Raw genomic sequence first — 14,587 nt, forward strand, 5'->3', positions numbered from 1 at the left:
TCAATGGCAAAATTGAGATAATAGTATATAGTTATGTAGCAGTTGCACAGTATATCACTACATTTTGTACATTCAGTTACAAGGCTTATGAGCTTCTATCCACCACATGATCTAAGTTGTTCTGCTAAATTGTTGACATATGCTTTAGCTGATGCTTAATTATACAATGCTTCAAGCTCTGTTTTCTGAGAAGAAAGGATAGAAACAATAACTGAAAGTGTAATGATAACAATTGCAATGCTTTATGCAGGCTTAGAAAGTTTAAAATCAAGATTTGTATTTCAAGAAGACATTCAAACATGTTGGAGAACCGATGAGCCACTTGGAATCAATTGCTTCCTCTGAGGTACTTTTCTTGGTATCACTAAATACTTCTGGATTACTTTTACTAAATTTTCACACCACCATTCTGCAATTTGCTTCCTCAAAGGATGCAAGAGAGGAAAATATCTCTTTATTAAGCGAGAAAAACATCTCATCCAACTTAAGTTAATGTGAAAACATTAACAGTACATGATCAACACTACTCAGCTGCAGGAAATCTCATTCCGGTTAAATTATTGTGAAAACATTGATCAACTTCAAAGTGCACGATCAGCACTACTCGGCTGCAAGATCTACAGCTTTGAGGCTGCGTCCCTGTCTAAGAACCATTTCAACTCCCCTTCAGGTGAAACCATTGCAACAGGAAGCTTAGGAGAATTTTGAGTTCCGCGCAGTGCAGAGTGAACTGCAACTGATTCTGCAGCACCAGTCACCACAAGTGCAGCGTAAGCTGTGGAATTGATCACTGGAAAAGTGAAAGTAATCCGCTCCGGGGGCGGTTTTGGGGAGTCCTTGATGAAAGTAACCCATCTTTTATTCTCCTTCACAAGAGGATGCCCTGGGAACAAAGATGCTACATGGCCATCTGGACCCATACCAAGCAGCATGAGATCAAATTTGGGAAATCCAGTGACCGATGATGAAGCTATTATACCGTTCTTGACCAACTGTCTGAGACGTGTCTCGTAATCATCAGCCGCTCCCTCAGCTGACAGGGTATCGTTGATTGCATAAACATTGCAGGAAGGAACAGGCACCTGTCAAGAAGAGCCACGATCGAAGCACCAACGAGTCAGATTGATAGAGCTTTTTAAAGAAGACTGTACATAAAAACACTACCTCCGATCCTTTTACCTGTTACTATCACTTTTTGGTATTTCCTTGGATCAACATATCTATGATCGAAAGATATGTCAAAAAATAACAACGGATAAGAAGGACTGAGAAAGTACCATATAAACCAAAATCAAAACTGACGCGATTCGTCTCTCTATTGCAACATTTTACATGACTTTAAGAAATGTACCCATTACCCAATAAAGGGAACATCCTATGCAACAAAGGGATCCATTCATACGAACACATGGACTGTATTGAACATTGGTTTCAGGTTTTCAGCTTGAACAGACACATACTTTGAACTAACCTTCTTTTTATTTCTCACAGCAAAACACACCAATGAACCAGAAACAAACATGTGAAAAATATTGAAGAACCAAAAAAGGATATACCTTGGATAGCAACCCATCATAAGCAAGCTTGTAGTTACTATCTTCATGAGTCTTGGGCACTACTCTCTCATCCAGCCAAAACACATGCCACTTAGACCATTCAATAGAATCAACATAAGGTGGTTCCAGCAATTTCCTAAAACCCCAAACATAAACCTCCAAAGTTACCGAATTTTTAATCTAAAAAAATTACAACAGAATCATCAAATTAAATGAAATTGCTTCCATTTTGTATGTTGGGTACGCATCAAAATGGGAACTTGAGCTAACCTGAGATTACTGATGAGAGAGCCACCGGACAAGCAAACGGTGACAGCGCCTCTTTCAGAGGTGAACTTGTTGGAGATATCAGCGACGTATTTGGCCAGAGACACCGCAAAGCTCCTCTTCTTCGAAGACCTCCACAACCACATTGCTCTTCTGGGTCTCCGCCATCGACGATTTCAGAGGTGAAAAAAGCCAACTTTTGTGTTTTGGAGTAACCCAACAGAGAGAAAGCTCAGTGAAGAATGGGGTCGAAGAGAATCTAAATGAAAAAGAAGTTGGTGGAAGTGGAACATGAAGTGGGGTTGGGTTGGTGAGAAGAGCGAAAAGGGGTTTGAATCATTTTGGGGAAAAAACCAAAAAATACAGAGTAATTATGAAAATTTACATACTAATAAATATGAATAAAACAGTTTAAGTTAAAAAAAAAATTTCTGATTATAAAGATTAATTTAAAAGTAATGTGTCTATATCTATTATTTTAAAATATTTTATTAATATTTTTTTAGTATTAATTTATATAAAATATAAATTCTCATATATTTATTTATTATTTTACTCAAAATTTAATATAAATTGTGTGGATCTATAATTATTTTAATAAAAATTAACTTATATACTAATTGTGTTATTTTAAAATAATTGTATCTTAATTAGATACTTAAAGAAAATTTTTATACATGACTAAAGTTCTTACAAAATTCATAAAATTAAAGTATAGAGTATACTAAATTTTATATTAAACAAGCATGATTGTATTAACAATAATCACTTGTAAAAAAATATTTATATTTGGTAAATTATAAATTTGAATATTTGTGAAAAATAATACGTTTTTCTAAAAGTTTTTATATTGAGTTTCTCTATTATTAGCGAATGTAAAATTTTGAAATACTAGATAGCTTTGTCTATTTTTATATAAGTTTTTAGTTTTTTTTGTAAAAAAATGAATCATTATAATTGTTGAATTTTGTTCTAAGAGTTATCTGAAACATTGATTTGGGCTTGAATGTGAGGTTCAGATTCCTTGTAAAGCAGTTTCGACTTGTTCACAAGTGGTGCCGCCGTCCGAGTTCTTCGTGAGAAGGTGGGGGATGATACCTGCAAAAGACTCTAATGCTTAAGTTAGTATGAGTTTTAAGCAGATTTTTTTAACGAAAATTATACTTGAAGGGTGTCAGTGTATTATAGTAGAGTCATTAACCACTTTTGAAGTAGTTCTATCTTTTTTGGGTGGATAGCCATTCTCTTGGGATTTTGTTAAGATCATCCTTTTAGATGGAGTAAAAAAATTCGCAAAAACAATCACTTATTTGGAAAAATAAAACTAGGCTCTTTCTATAACATCTGATTTCTTTAAAGAGGTCGAATAAATGATATAGGCCAACTTTCTTTAATTACACCTTTTATCTTTAGTTATGCCTTTTGGGTCTGTCATTGACGATTTCAGAGGTCAAAAAAGCCAATTTTTGTGTTTTGGAGTAATCGAAGAGAGAAAAAAATTCAGAGTTGGACTGGATTGGGTTGGGTTGGGTAGGTGAGTAGGGTTGATAATGGGAGGGTAGATAAGATTTGGATGTCACATGAGGACAATTAAACATTTATTTAAGTGCAGCTGAGGTCTAACTCAACTAGTTAAACCATATGCCTCTTAATATGCTGTATTCGGGTTTAAATTTTAGTGAATGCACCAAGTGTTGAATATAAATCCTTAAATGTTGTGTGAGTAAGTGTATAATATGAGTGTGTTGTGATACTTAAGATTAAAGGTTGTCCAATCCAGTTGACAAAAAAAATATTTATTTAAATATGTACACAAAAAAATGATTACGTAATTACAATTAGTTATAAAGGAAACTCTAACCAAAGTATATAGGTTGTGGATGAAATTCGAAGCTGCTATAATTGTGGGTATATATCAATATGTTACGTTTGGTTATGAAATTCAAGTCAAAGAGTTTACTATTATCTGTCTACTATTCTATCTATTCGGTGAATAAGTTATTGTTTATGAGAACCTAGAATGTATAGAAAATATTGTTTACTGTCAAAGAGTTCACTGTCATAGAATGTTGCTTATAAGAAAATTATTTTTTATTTGGATGAATGCTAACAAGAAATATGTATAGAGAATCACATTGATATGTTATGAGTTTTTTACAAAGTTTGTTTGGCAAAAAGATAAAAAGATATGAACACCAAATTTTTTTTATTAGTAGATTGACTTATTTTTATAGAAAGTGAAAAAGATTATTTTTTGTCTTTTACTAAATATTTTTATAAGAGTTGCATTAATTTTGAAGACACAAAGACAGTAAATGGTGTAATTTATGATATTTTTAAGAATAGAAGAAGTATATGGAGTCAATAGAATATTTGTACAATGTGTACAATAGGGGTATAGGGATGGTCAATTCAGTATCAGATGTTTATTATCCCTAATACTCGGATGGTTATTTTGGATAGTATGGGTGTATTGTGTTTGAGAAATTAGTAGTATTTTACCCTGAATGTTCATTTTTTAACTCATATTGGACTAAATAAATAGCTCATTGTACACATTGTACAAATACTTCATTGGCTCCCTAACAGGATTCGAATAGAATATCTACTTTTTTTTTTGTTTATTGCAAGATAATAAGAAATTCATAGATGTCTTAAATAAAGCAGGTAATTGGACATCTACATCATATGTGAGGAGACTATTTGTAATTTTATTTGTAACTTTCAGATGATATTCTGCATAGACATCGAAGACATTTGAATATAAATGGTATAACTTTATTATCTTAGTTGTGTATTTCATAACTTTAAAGAAAATTTTATGGCTATATATAGTTATATGATCTAACTTTTTTTTAAATGTGATAGATTTAATTTTGTATGATAAGAATATAAAAAAAATTTGCATTGTCAGACATAAAAGATATCATGCATTCTTATGGAAGAAGTTTGTAAGAATATTCTCCAATGTCAATTTTTTCTGGTAATAATTACTCATTATTACAGGATGAATGACTAATAATAAAAGAACTTAAGTATGACAGACATCAATTAGGGACCTTAACATCATCAATATTGTATATGGTGACTGGAACAGAAAGAAGCTTATGACAGAGTTATGAAGGCTGTGAATGGGTCTGAGAAAGGATTTTTTTTTTTCTTTTATAGTCATAGTGGTTGCGGTAAAACATTCTTTCACTTGGTTGAATGCGAAATACTAATTACAGAAACCAAAATAAAAGAAATTACATTAATTTCAAGAATGAATATGGTTCCAAATAATGAGAGCATTTCAATCAAGTTTCGGACAAAAGAATTTTCATTGATAGTGTCTTTTGGTATAACAATCAATAAGACTTAAGGACAAATGTTAAAAACCGTCGGTTTGTATATCAAGACTGATTTTTACGTATGGACAATTATATATGCACTATCAAAAATTAAGAGTAAGTAAAGGATAAAGATTTTAATTCAGATTCATGAGGGAGACTCAGAAAATTATATAATTAATATTGTGTATACAGAAGTATTCGATAAATTGAGATGATCAGACACTGTTTAATTAATTAGTATCTTTTAATTGTTAATTGTGTTTTTTTATATTTTCTTTTATAGTTTAATAAAAATTTTAATATAAATAATATTTATATTTTATTTAATACAAGAACAGAGATACACCTTATGGATGCAGAGTGGTCAATGCTAAAGATATAGAATAAAATTTTGGTTGTTTAAAAAAAAATGAACACACACATTTTCTCATATAAATTAAGACATTAATTTACTATATACTATATTTTTTTAATTAATGTAATTGTTTTGTGAATTTTTTTGTGATGTACTTTTATTTAGTATTTACATAAATAAAAAAATAAATTAGACTTAATTTAAAGTTAAATATGTAAAAGAATATTTTTTATTAAAAATATCTCATATAAATTAAAAATTAGACATTTATCGCACAGATTCATATATTAATTGTCGTGTGAGTTTTGGCTAATCTTTTAGAATGGAAAAAAATAGTGTAATCCAATATTATGGTTAATTGGTGTATTTTTTATATAAATTTAAAATTTTTTATTTTATTTTAAATAATAAATTAAATCTTTGGATTTAAAAAATCGGAGAGCCGAATTTTTATAATGCATAAATTGGAGGGTCTAATTTATGATGAGATGATTTTTTTTTTGTTTTTAAACAATTTGGATATGTTTAAATTTTAGTTTTTTTCATCAATTTAAAATACAAATCTGACAAAAAAAATTCAAAAGCTATATACCTGACTCTTAAATTTATAATATCCAAAAAAGACACACTTATTTTTTACATTATTAAAAAATACTACCAAAATCTCAATAATAAAAATAAAAAGTGGTGAGTTTTCGCAACAGAAGCTTATTATTATTCTACTGTACAAACACATTTGATATTTATTAAAATTAAAATATCAACACTCGTGTTTTATATTTTGAGTATTTGACATGGCCAACACTAGTTGTGTGAATGCGTAAATTATTAAAGATATTGTGATAAAATTAAATGAGGTGGATGACCATCATTTAAAATAAGTGGCTTACATTTTCAAAAGAGAATGTATTTAATAAGATTGAAAAAGTTATTCTTATGTATGCATATAAATAGGAGGCCAAGTCTTACGCAAAAACACACTACAATCAATAAAATTCTTTCTTTCTTATTATGCTAACACACTCTTCTCTCTTTTTATATTTCTTTATTTTATTTTTGTTATCTCTTTTTTATTTATTTATTTAGTTATTTCATAACACGTTATCAGCACGAGATTCTGGTCAAATTTTTAAAAAGACTCAGATAATAAATTTTCATTATGTCAAAACTCTCTCATCTTGAATTTAATGCTCTTGATATATTTGGAAATAACTATTTATCGTGGATACTAGATGCTGAAATCTATCTTGATTCAACGAAACTTGGAGATACCATTAAGGCTGAAAATAATGCATCCCAGAAGGATAAAGCCAAAGTCATGATTTTCCTTCGTCGTCATCTTGACGAAGGATTGAAAAATGAATATCTCACATTAAAAGATCTTGCAGATATTTGGAAAGACCTTGAAAAAATGTATAATCATAAAAAGACGGTGATACTTCCTCAAGCCCGATATGAATGGACGCACTTGCGTCTTCAGAATTTTAAATCCATAAATGAATATAATTCGGCAATGTTTCGAATCACCTCACGAATGAAATTATGTGGGGAAAAGATATTTGATAATGATATGTTAGAGAAAACTTTCTCGACCTTCCATGCCTCGAATGTGCTCCTGCAACAGTAGTATCGAAAAAAAAGATTTAAAAAAAATATTATGAGTTAATTTCTTACCTTCTTGTTGTTGAACGTAACAATGAGTTGCTTTTAAAGAATCACAAAGCGCGTCCAATTGGCACCGCTCTATTTCCTGAAATAAATGCGACAAATCATTACCCCAGAAGAGGTAAATGACAAGGTTTTGGTAACAAGAAAAATTATGGAAGAAAAAAGAATTATATTCAAAAGAGAGGATCTCACCAGAAGTGGGATAAAGAAAGAAATATTGGGTAAAATAAATCAACAGAGGATAAGTGTTTCCGTTGTGGTAGAAAGGGTCATTAGTCGCGTACCTGTCGTACACCAAGGCACCTAGTCGATCTTTATCAAGCATCTTTGAAAAAAAGACCACCAAGGAAAGGAGACGAATTTTGTTTTAAATGATGTTGCTGAAAATTTCACCACTCATTATGATGTATCTGATTTCTTTGAGGATCCTAAAGGAAATATTAGTCATTTGATCAATGATGGAATAGTTTAATATGTGAGATTGTTAAATAACCATGTAAATAAATAACGAAAAGAACTTATTGTTAAGTTTTATTTTCTATGTATTTAAGTTTCAAATATGATTTATATAAATAATGAAATATTAATATGTCAATTTAACTGTGCATGTACTACTACTCATCTTATTATTATTATTATTATTTGTCTTTGAAGAAAATGGTAAGGATATATAATGAAGATGTATGCCTTACGGATAGTGCAAGTTCGCACACCATTCTCAAATGTGATATATATTTTACCCATCTTGTGCTAAAAGAAGAATATGTTAATACTATTATTGGCTCAGACAATGTGATTGAAGGCTCGAGAAGAGCTATAATTTTGTTTCCTGGAGAAACAAAATTTATAATAAATAATGCACTATTATCTACCAAGTCTTTTAGGAACTTGTTGAGTTTTAAAGATATTCGCCGAAATGGATATCATATTAAGACTATGAATGAGGAAAACCATGAGTATTTATGTACCACAACTCATAATTTAAATAAAAAGGTTATATTAGAAAATTTACCCTCACTTTCATCTGGGTTATATTATACCAAGATTAGTGCGATTGAATCACATGCAATTGTAAACCAGAAGTTTACTAGCCCAAATAAATTCATAACTTGGCACGACCGATTGGGTCATCCGGGAACAACCATGATGCGGAGAATTATTGAAAACTCCCATAGACATTCACTAAAGAACCAGAAGATTCTTAAATCTAGTGAATTTTGTTGTGCTGCATGTTCTCAACGGAAGTTAATTTTAAGGCCATCTGGCATTTGCGAGATTACTTGCTCAAATTATTTGATTAAAATCACAATTTCCAAAAAATCCAATTAAAGCAATTCGTCTTGATAATGCTAGTAAATTTACTTTCCAATCTTTTGATTCTTATTGTATGGCTAATGGAATAAGTGTTGAACATCCAATAGCTCATGTTCACACATAAAATGGGTTAGCAGAATCACTTATTAAGCGTCTCCAATTAATTGCTAGACACTTACTTATGAGAACAAATCTCCCAACCTCGGTTTAAGGGCATGCTATTTTACATACTGCAGCACTTATTCGTTTGAGGCCAACGAGTTACCATCAATTCTCTCCTATACAATTAGCCTTTAGCCAGCAGTCAAATATTTTCCATTTAAGAATATTTGGATGTGCAATATATGTTCACATTGCACCATCTTCTCGCACCAAAATGGGACTCCAAATAAAATTAGAGATATATGTTGGATATAATTCTCCCTCTATAATGAGGTATTGAGATACAAACTAGAGATGTATTTAAAACCCGATTTGCGGATTGTCATTTTGATGAATCAAAATTTCCAACATTAGGGGGAGAGAATAAGCTTCCTGAAAAAGAACTTAATTGGAATGCATCATCTTTGATGCATTTGGATCCTCGATCAGGGCAATATGAACTAGAAGTTCAAAAGATTATATATTTGCAAAGAATAGCAAATGAATTGCCTGATGCATTTTTCGATACAAAGAGGATAACCAAATCTTATATACCAGTGAAAAATGCCCCAATTCGAATTGATGTCCCAGTTGAACAAATTACCTCCAAAGCAAATACATGCCAGAAGCGTGGCAGGCCTGTCGGTTCCAAAGACAAAAATCCTCAAAAGCGAAAAGAGGTAAATACTATTACTGTTGAAAAATATATAGTAAAGATACCTGCAGTTGCCCAAAATTCTGATATAATTTTAATGCCAGAAGACGTTCAGGTACCTGAAAATTGTGAAAATGACGAGATCTCGATAAATTATGTCTTTACAGAAGAGAAATGGAACCGAAATAAGACAATTGTCAATTAAATATTTGCATATAATGTGGCATTAAATATCATGCATGAAAGTAAGGATCTTGAGCCAAAATCAATCAAAGAATGTCGACAAAGGAATGATTGGTCAAAATTAGACTCACTTGAAAAATGTGAAGTCTTTAGACCTGTAGTCTGTACACCAGAAGATATAAAATCTGTTGGATATCGATGGGTATTTGTGAGAAAACGAAATGAGAAAAATGAAATTTTACACTACAAAGCTCGGCTTGTGGCACAAGGTTTTTCACAAAGGCTCGATATAGATTATGAAGAAACGCATTCCCCTGTAGTGGATGCGATAACATTGCGTTATTTTGTCAGTTTATTTGTATATCATAAACTACATATGTATTTAATGGATGTGGTAACAATCTATTTATACGGCTCATTAGATCGGGATATCTATATGAAAGTCTCTGAAGGACTAAAGATATCTAAACCATCCAATGAATATTTGCAGGGATTATACTCAGTCAAATTGCAAAGATCTTTATATGGTCTGAAGCAATCTAGACGAATGTGGTATAATCGTCTTACTGAGTAACAGATTCAAGAATGATGATATCTGTCCATGTGTGTTCATAAAGAAATCTGCATTTGGATTCATTATAATTGCGTGTACATTGATGATTTAAATATCATTGGAACTCTTGAAGAGATTCCAGCAATTATAAAAACTCTAAAAGAAGAGTTTGAGATGAAAGATCTTGGAAAGACTAAATTTTGTCTCGACCTGCAGATCGAGCATACAAAAAGTGGGATCTTTATTCATCAAACAACATATACAGAAAAGATATTGAAAATATTTTATATGGATAAGTCGCATCCATTAAGTACCCCAATGATTGTAGGATCTTTAGATGTGGAAAAGGATCAATTCCATCCTAAAGAAGAGAATGAAGATATCATTGGTCTTGAAGTACCATATCTTAGTGCCATTGGAACGCTGATGTATCTTGCTAATAATACACGACCCAATATATTATTTGTTGTGAACTTACTAGGTATATTTTCTCTCCAACCAGAAGACGTTGGAGTGGAATCAAGCAAGTAAATCTTTCGATATCTTCATGGAACGGTTGATGTGAGATTATTTTATTCCTATAGATCCAAATCACAACTAGTTGGCTATGCAGATGCGGGATATTTTTCTGATCCATATAAAGTTGTATTTTTTATTATATAGACAAGATAATTAAAAAAAGTAAAACTCTAATTAAAATTAAAATATATATATTTATTGAATTTTTTTTATTTTATTTAGTATTGAGTAGGTACTCTCTGAATTAAAACAAACTATATATAAGAAATACTAAATTTTTCTAAAATAATATAATAAAATATTAATTTATTTCATATTGATATCGTATAAAAATTCATTGTTAATTAATTTAATAAATAAAATAAATAACTAAAATCGTACATTTAATAAATATAATTTTGTGATTTTAAACTATTAAAAATATATTTTAAAAATAAATCAATCAAATATATTTTTATTATTTTTGATAATTAAAAATAATTTTTTTTATAAATCAATTGCATTTTTAAAAATACAAAAAATTAAAAATAAAAAATATTTTCATACACCAATAAAATAGATCGATGTCTCCAAGGATTACTCCTTAACTATTTCCTTCTTCTTCGCCATCTTTAATTACCTACATAAAACATGATACAGTATAATTGGATGCCATAGTGATTAAATATTTTTGAGAAGTAGTAATTAAATATTTTTGAGAAGTAGTTTCTCAGATATGTTCAAATCTTCTCTCATACACTTTTTCTACTGCAACCATATCCTAAGAAATGAATATGATATGACTAACTTTGATTTTGCCCTTAAATAAGTTTGTTTGTGGACTTCTTTCAACATCAACAACATCGACATTAATTCCTAGAAAAGGGTAGTAGAGTAGCATAAATAATGAAAAAGTATTCTCACTTGTACTCTCACATAACAAAGATGAAAAATAATAAAATTTATAGCTGTAAAAATTGGATTGGATGGGTCGATTTTTTAGTGTTTCTAAAAAATACTACTAAACTGATGTGTTCATTTACTAATCTGTATGCTAATTATTATATATATTATATACATATACAACTAAATTATTTTATATTTATTTAATTTAATTTTAGTTTTATACTCAATTTTTTTAACTCTTTAGAATTTATAGAATTATTAAAATAAGTATTAAATATTTTTATATATACATTTACATATTAAAATGTTAGTAAAGATATTTATTTAAATTTTTTAAAATATTGAATTAGTAGGTTTTCGAAGATTTCGACTTAGAACTAATTAGTAGAGATATATAAGTATCACCACTAAATTTTACATGATAAATTAATGGAGGAACATAATGTGTTCATCGTTTACAATCTTAGAAGACCAAATTGGTACTTTATTTTTTTTCAAGGGCTAATTAATCTGAAGTCGAAAATTTTAAGGATCTAATTGTCACTTTACTAAATTTTTTACTCTTTTATATTTTTTATTTACGTACGACCGGTTCTATTGATTCAACCAGTAATTTATCAGTTGAATCAGTAAATCAATAAACCAATAATTTGAACGGTTTAATCACCGATTCGATTCTGACAACTATGATAAAATCATTCTTCATTTTCCTTAACAATATTGACCCACAACATCATATTATAATTAGGGCTGGCAATATACCCAACTCGCGGGTACCCAACACGGACCAACCCGTTCGGGTAGGATTGTCTGCGGGTAGGGTAGGACACGGGTTTAGGGTATGCCCTACCCTGTCCTACCCTATCCGCACCCCTAATATATATATATATATATATATATATATATATATATATATATATATATATATATATATATATATATATATAAGTTATGTATGTAGTGAAGAAAGTAAGTGTTGAATTCACAATTTTTCTCTTATAAAAACTTGAAATAACCAATAAATTATTTTATGATCATATTATTTGTAATTTTATATTAGATTTCTTTAATATTTTATTGTTTTTAATTTTAATTTGAACTTAGTTTTTTATTTTCTATTTTATTAATATGTATAAAATTTGGAATTGTTAAATTTTATATTTGCTTGAAAATTTTTTACTTTTTTGGTTAAGAGATTCTCAACCCGTGAGTAGAATATGGTAGAGTTTTAAAAAAGTTTTCAACCCGCAGAATTATGGTAGAGTCCAAATCCTACCCTACCTTACTCATTGCGAGCCCTAATTATAATGCCTTTTTTAAAAAATATCTACTTAATATATTAAAACTGGGTTTTTCCCCGGCTACTAAAGGTGGCGTGTCGATCTCTCATGCCTCTGTTTTCCCTCCAAAATGAATAAATTTTTTTTATTCTAAATTATTTTATTGTAATTATATTATAATTAATACTAAATTAGCAACATATCTTCATTATAATTATATCAAATCAATATTTAATGCACTATTAAACTACTTATCAATTATCAATTAAAAATATTTTTAATAATTTTAATGATAAAAATAATATCAATAATAGTAATAATAATAATAAAAAATCGATTCACATATATCAAATAATTTTTCTAAATTATTTTATAAAAAATATCTTTAATATAATTATATTATAATTAATATTTAATAAATAATATATAATTATACTAATTTAGAAACATATCTTCATTATAATTGTATCAAATCAAAATTTAATGTATTATTAAAAAATTACCTTAATAATAGGTAATTTACATATTTATTTTATTTTACTAAAGTCTATATATAGTGTTTTCTTGTGGTATATGAATCTAAATTTGAGAGTCAATTCATAATTTTATATTTAGTGTTTTTTTTTACTACTTCATAGAATAAGAATGTATTCTTCGTTTTTTTATTGAAGTTGATCCTTTTAAGGTACAATTTATAATTTTTTATAATATTTTTTATATACTCATTCTATTATATTATTCTTTTGATAATTTTTTATTTGTTGTTACTCTAAGTTATTTTTATCGTCTAATATTCCAGTTCGATTGACTTTTGCCACAATCATTTACAATGCATCACATCCATGAAATACCTCATCGAGTTGTCTTCACTGATTCGGGTTCCAACTACATGGATGTAAGCGTTCAAAGAAGAGGCAATAGTCTCTACTTTACCGAAGGATGTAAGCGTTCAGTTTTGCTAAATTCATGACAAATTCAGATATGCAATTTCACCGATTGGTAATATATTTAAATTTTCTTAGTTTAAGTTGTTCATTATTAGAATAATTTTTTAACATATTTTGATTTTTTTCAGAAATTACCAGCTTTCTTTTGCATGCATGCAATGCCATTGAGGGGAATAAGAGTTAGTTTGATTTCTCGGTGTGACAATTCTATACCTTGCCGCATTGCATAGATAGCGGATGATGAAGCTTATCTAACAAGAGGATGGTCTGATTTTGCACGAATTCTAAATATTGAAACTTACGATGTTATTTCAGTTGGTTGTCGTTACAAGAATGATTCTATACTATACGTGACTAAGGACTAGAATAGATTCAATATTGTTTAGGTAATTTGGTTTTACTATTAGTATTTGATTAAATTATAATTATAGAATTTTAAATTATTGCCTCAATTTATATATTAGATTATTTTTTGTGAATGTGCTATTTTTAAATAATTTAATAAAATGAAGTAGTGTCAGATATTATTAAGTTTATTTTTATCCTTTATTTCTTTATTTGTATTTTCATTATATTTGACAAAAAATGAACCTACACATATATTAAATCGTTGATCTAAAGACAATTTATTTACCAATAAAAACAGATTTTATTTATAATTGGAATAAAATTTATTTGCCAATAATCGGTGGATAAAATTAAAATTATACCCGTGTAATATAATTATAATTGATTAATTGGTATAAAATGAAATTATACTCGTGCCATGAGTAATAATTTAAATAATTATATCTTAACAAAATATAATTTGAAATAATTTATAAACAATTATCTTAACAAAAATAATTATTTAATAATTGATTTAAAAATCAATGCAAAAAATAATTATTAATAATAGTATTATTAACTGGGTAAATAATATAATTTCAAAT

The 14,587-nt window shown here is 28.7% G+C and overlaps 1 pseudogene; it reads right to left on the reverse strand.

Moving 5' to 3' along the window:
• Positions 1-4: 4 nt before the first annotated feature.
• LOC112797542 (probable 6-phosphogluconolactonase 4, chloroplastic) lies at positions 5-2,132 on the reverse strand (annotated as a pseudogene).
• Positions 2,133-14,587: the final 12,455 nt, after the last annotated feature.

The sequence above is a fragment of the Arachis hypogaea genome, chromosome 4 (assembly GCF_003086295.3).
Source record: "Arachis hypogaea cultivar Tifrunner chromosome 4, arahy.Tifrunner.gnm2.J5K5, whole genome shotgun sequence".
Classification (NCBI taxonomy): Eukaryota; Viridiplantae; Streptophyta; class Magnoliopsida; order Fabales; family Fabaceae; genus Arachis; species Arachis hypogaea.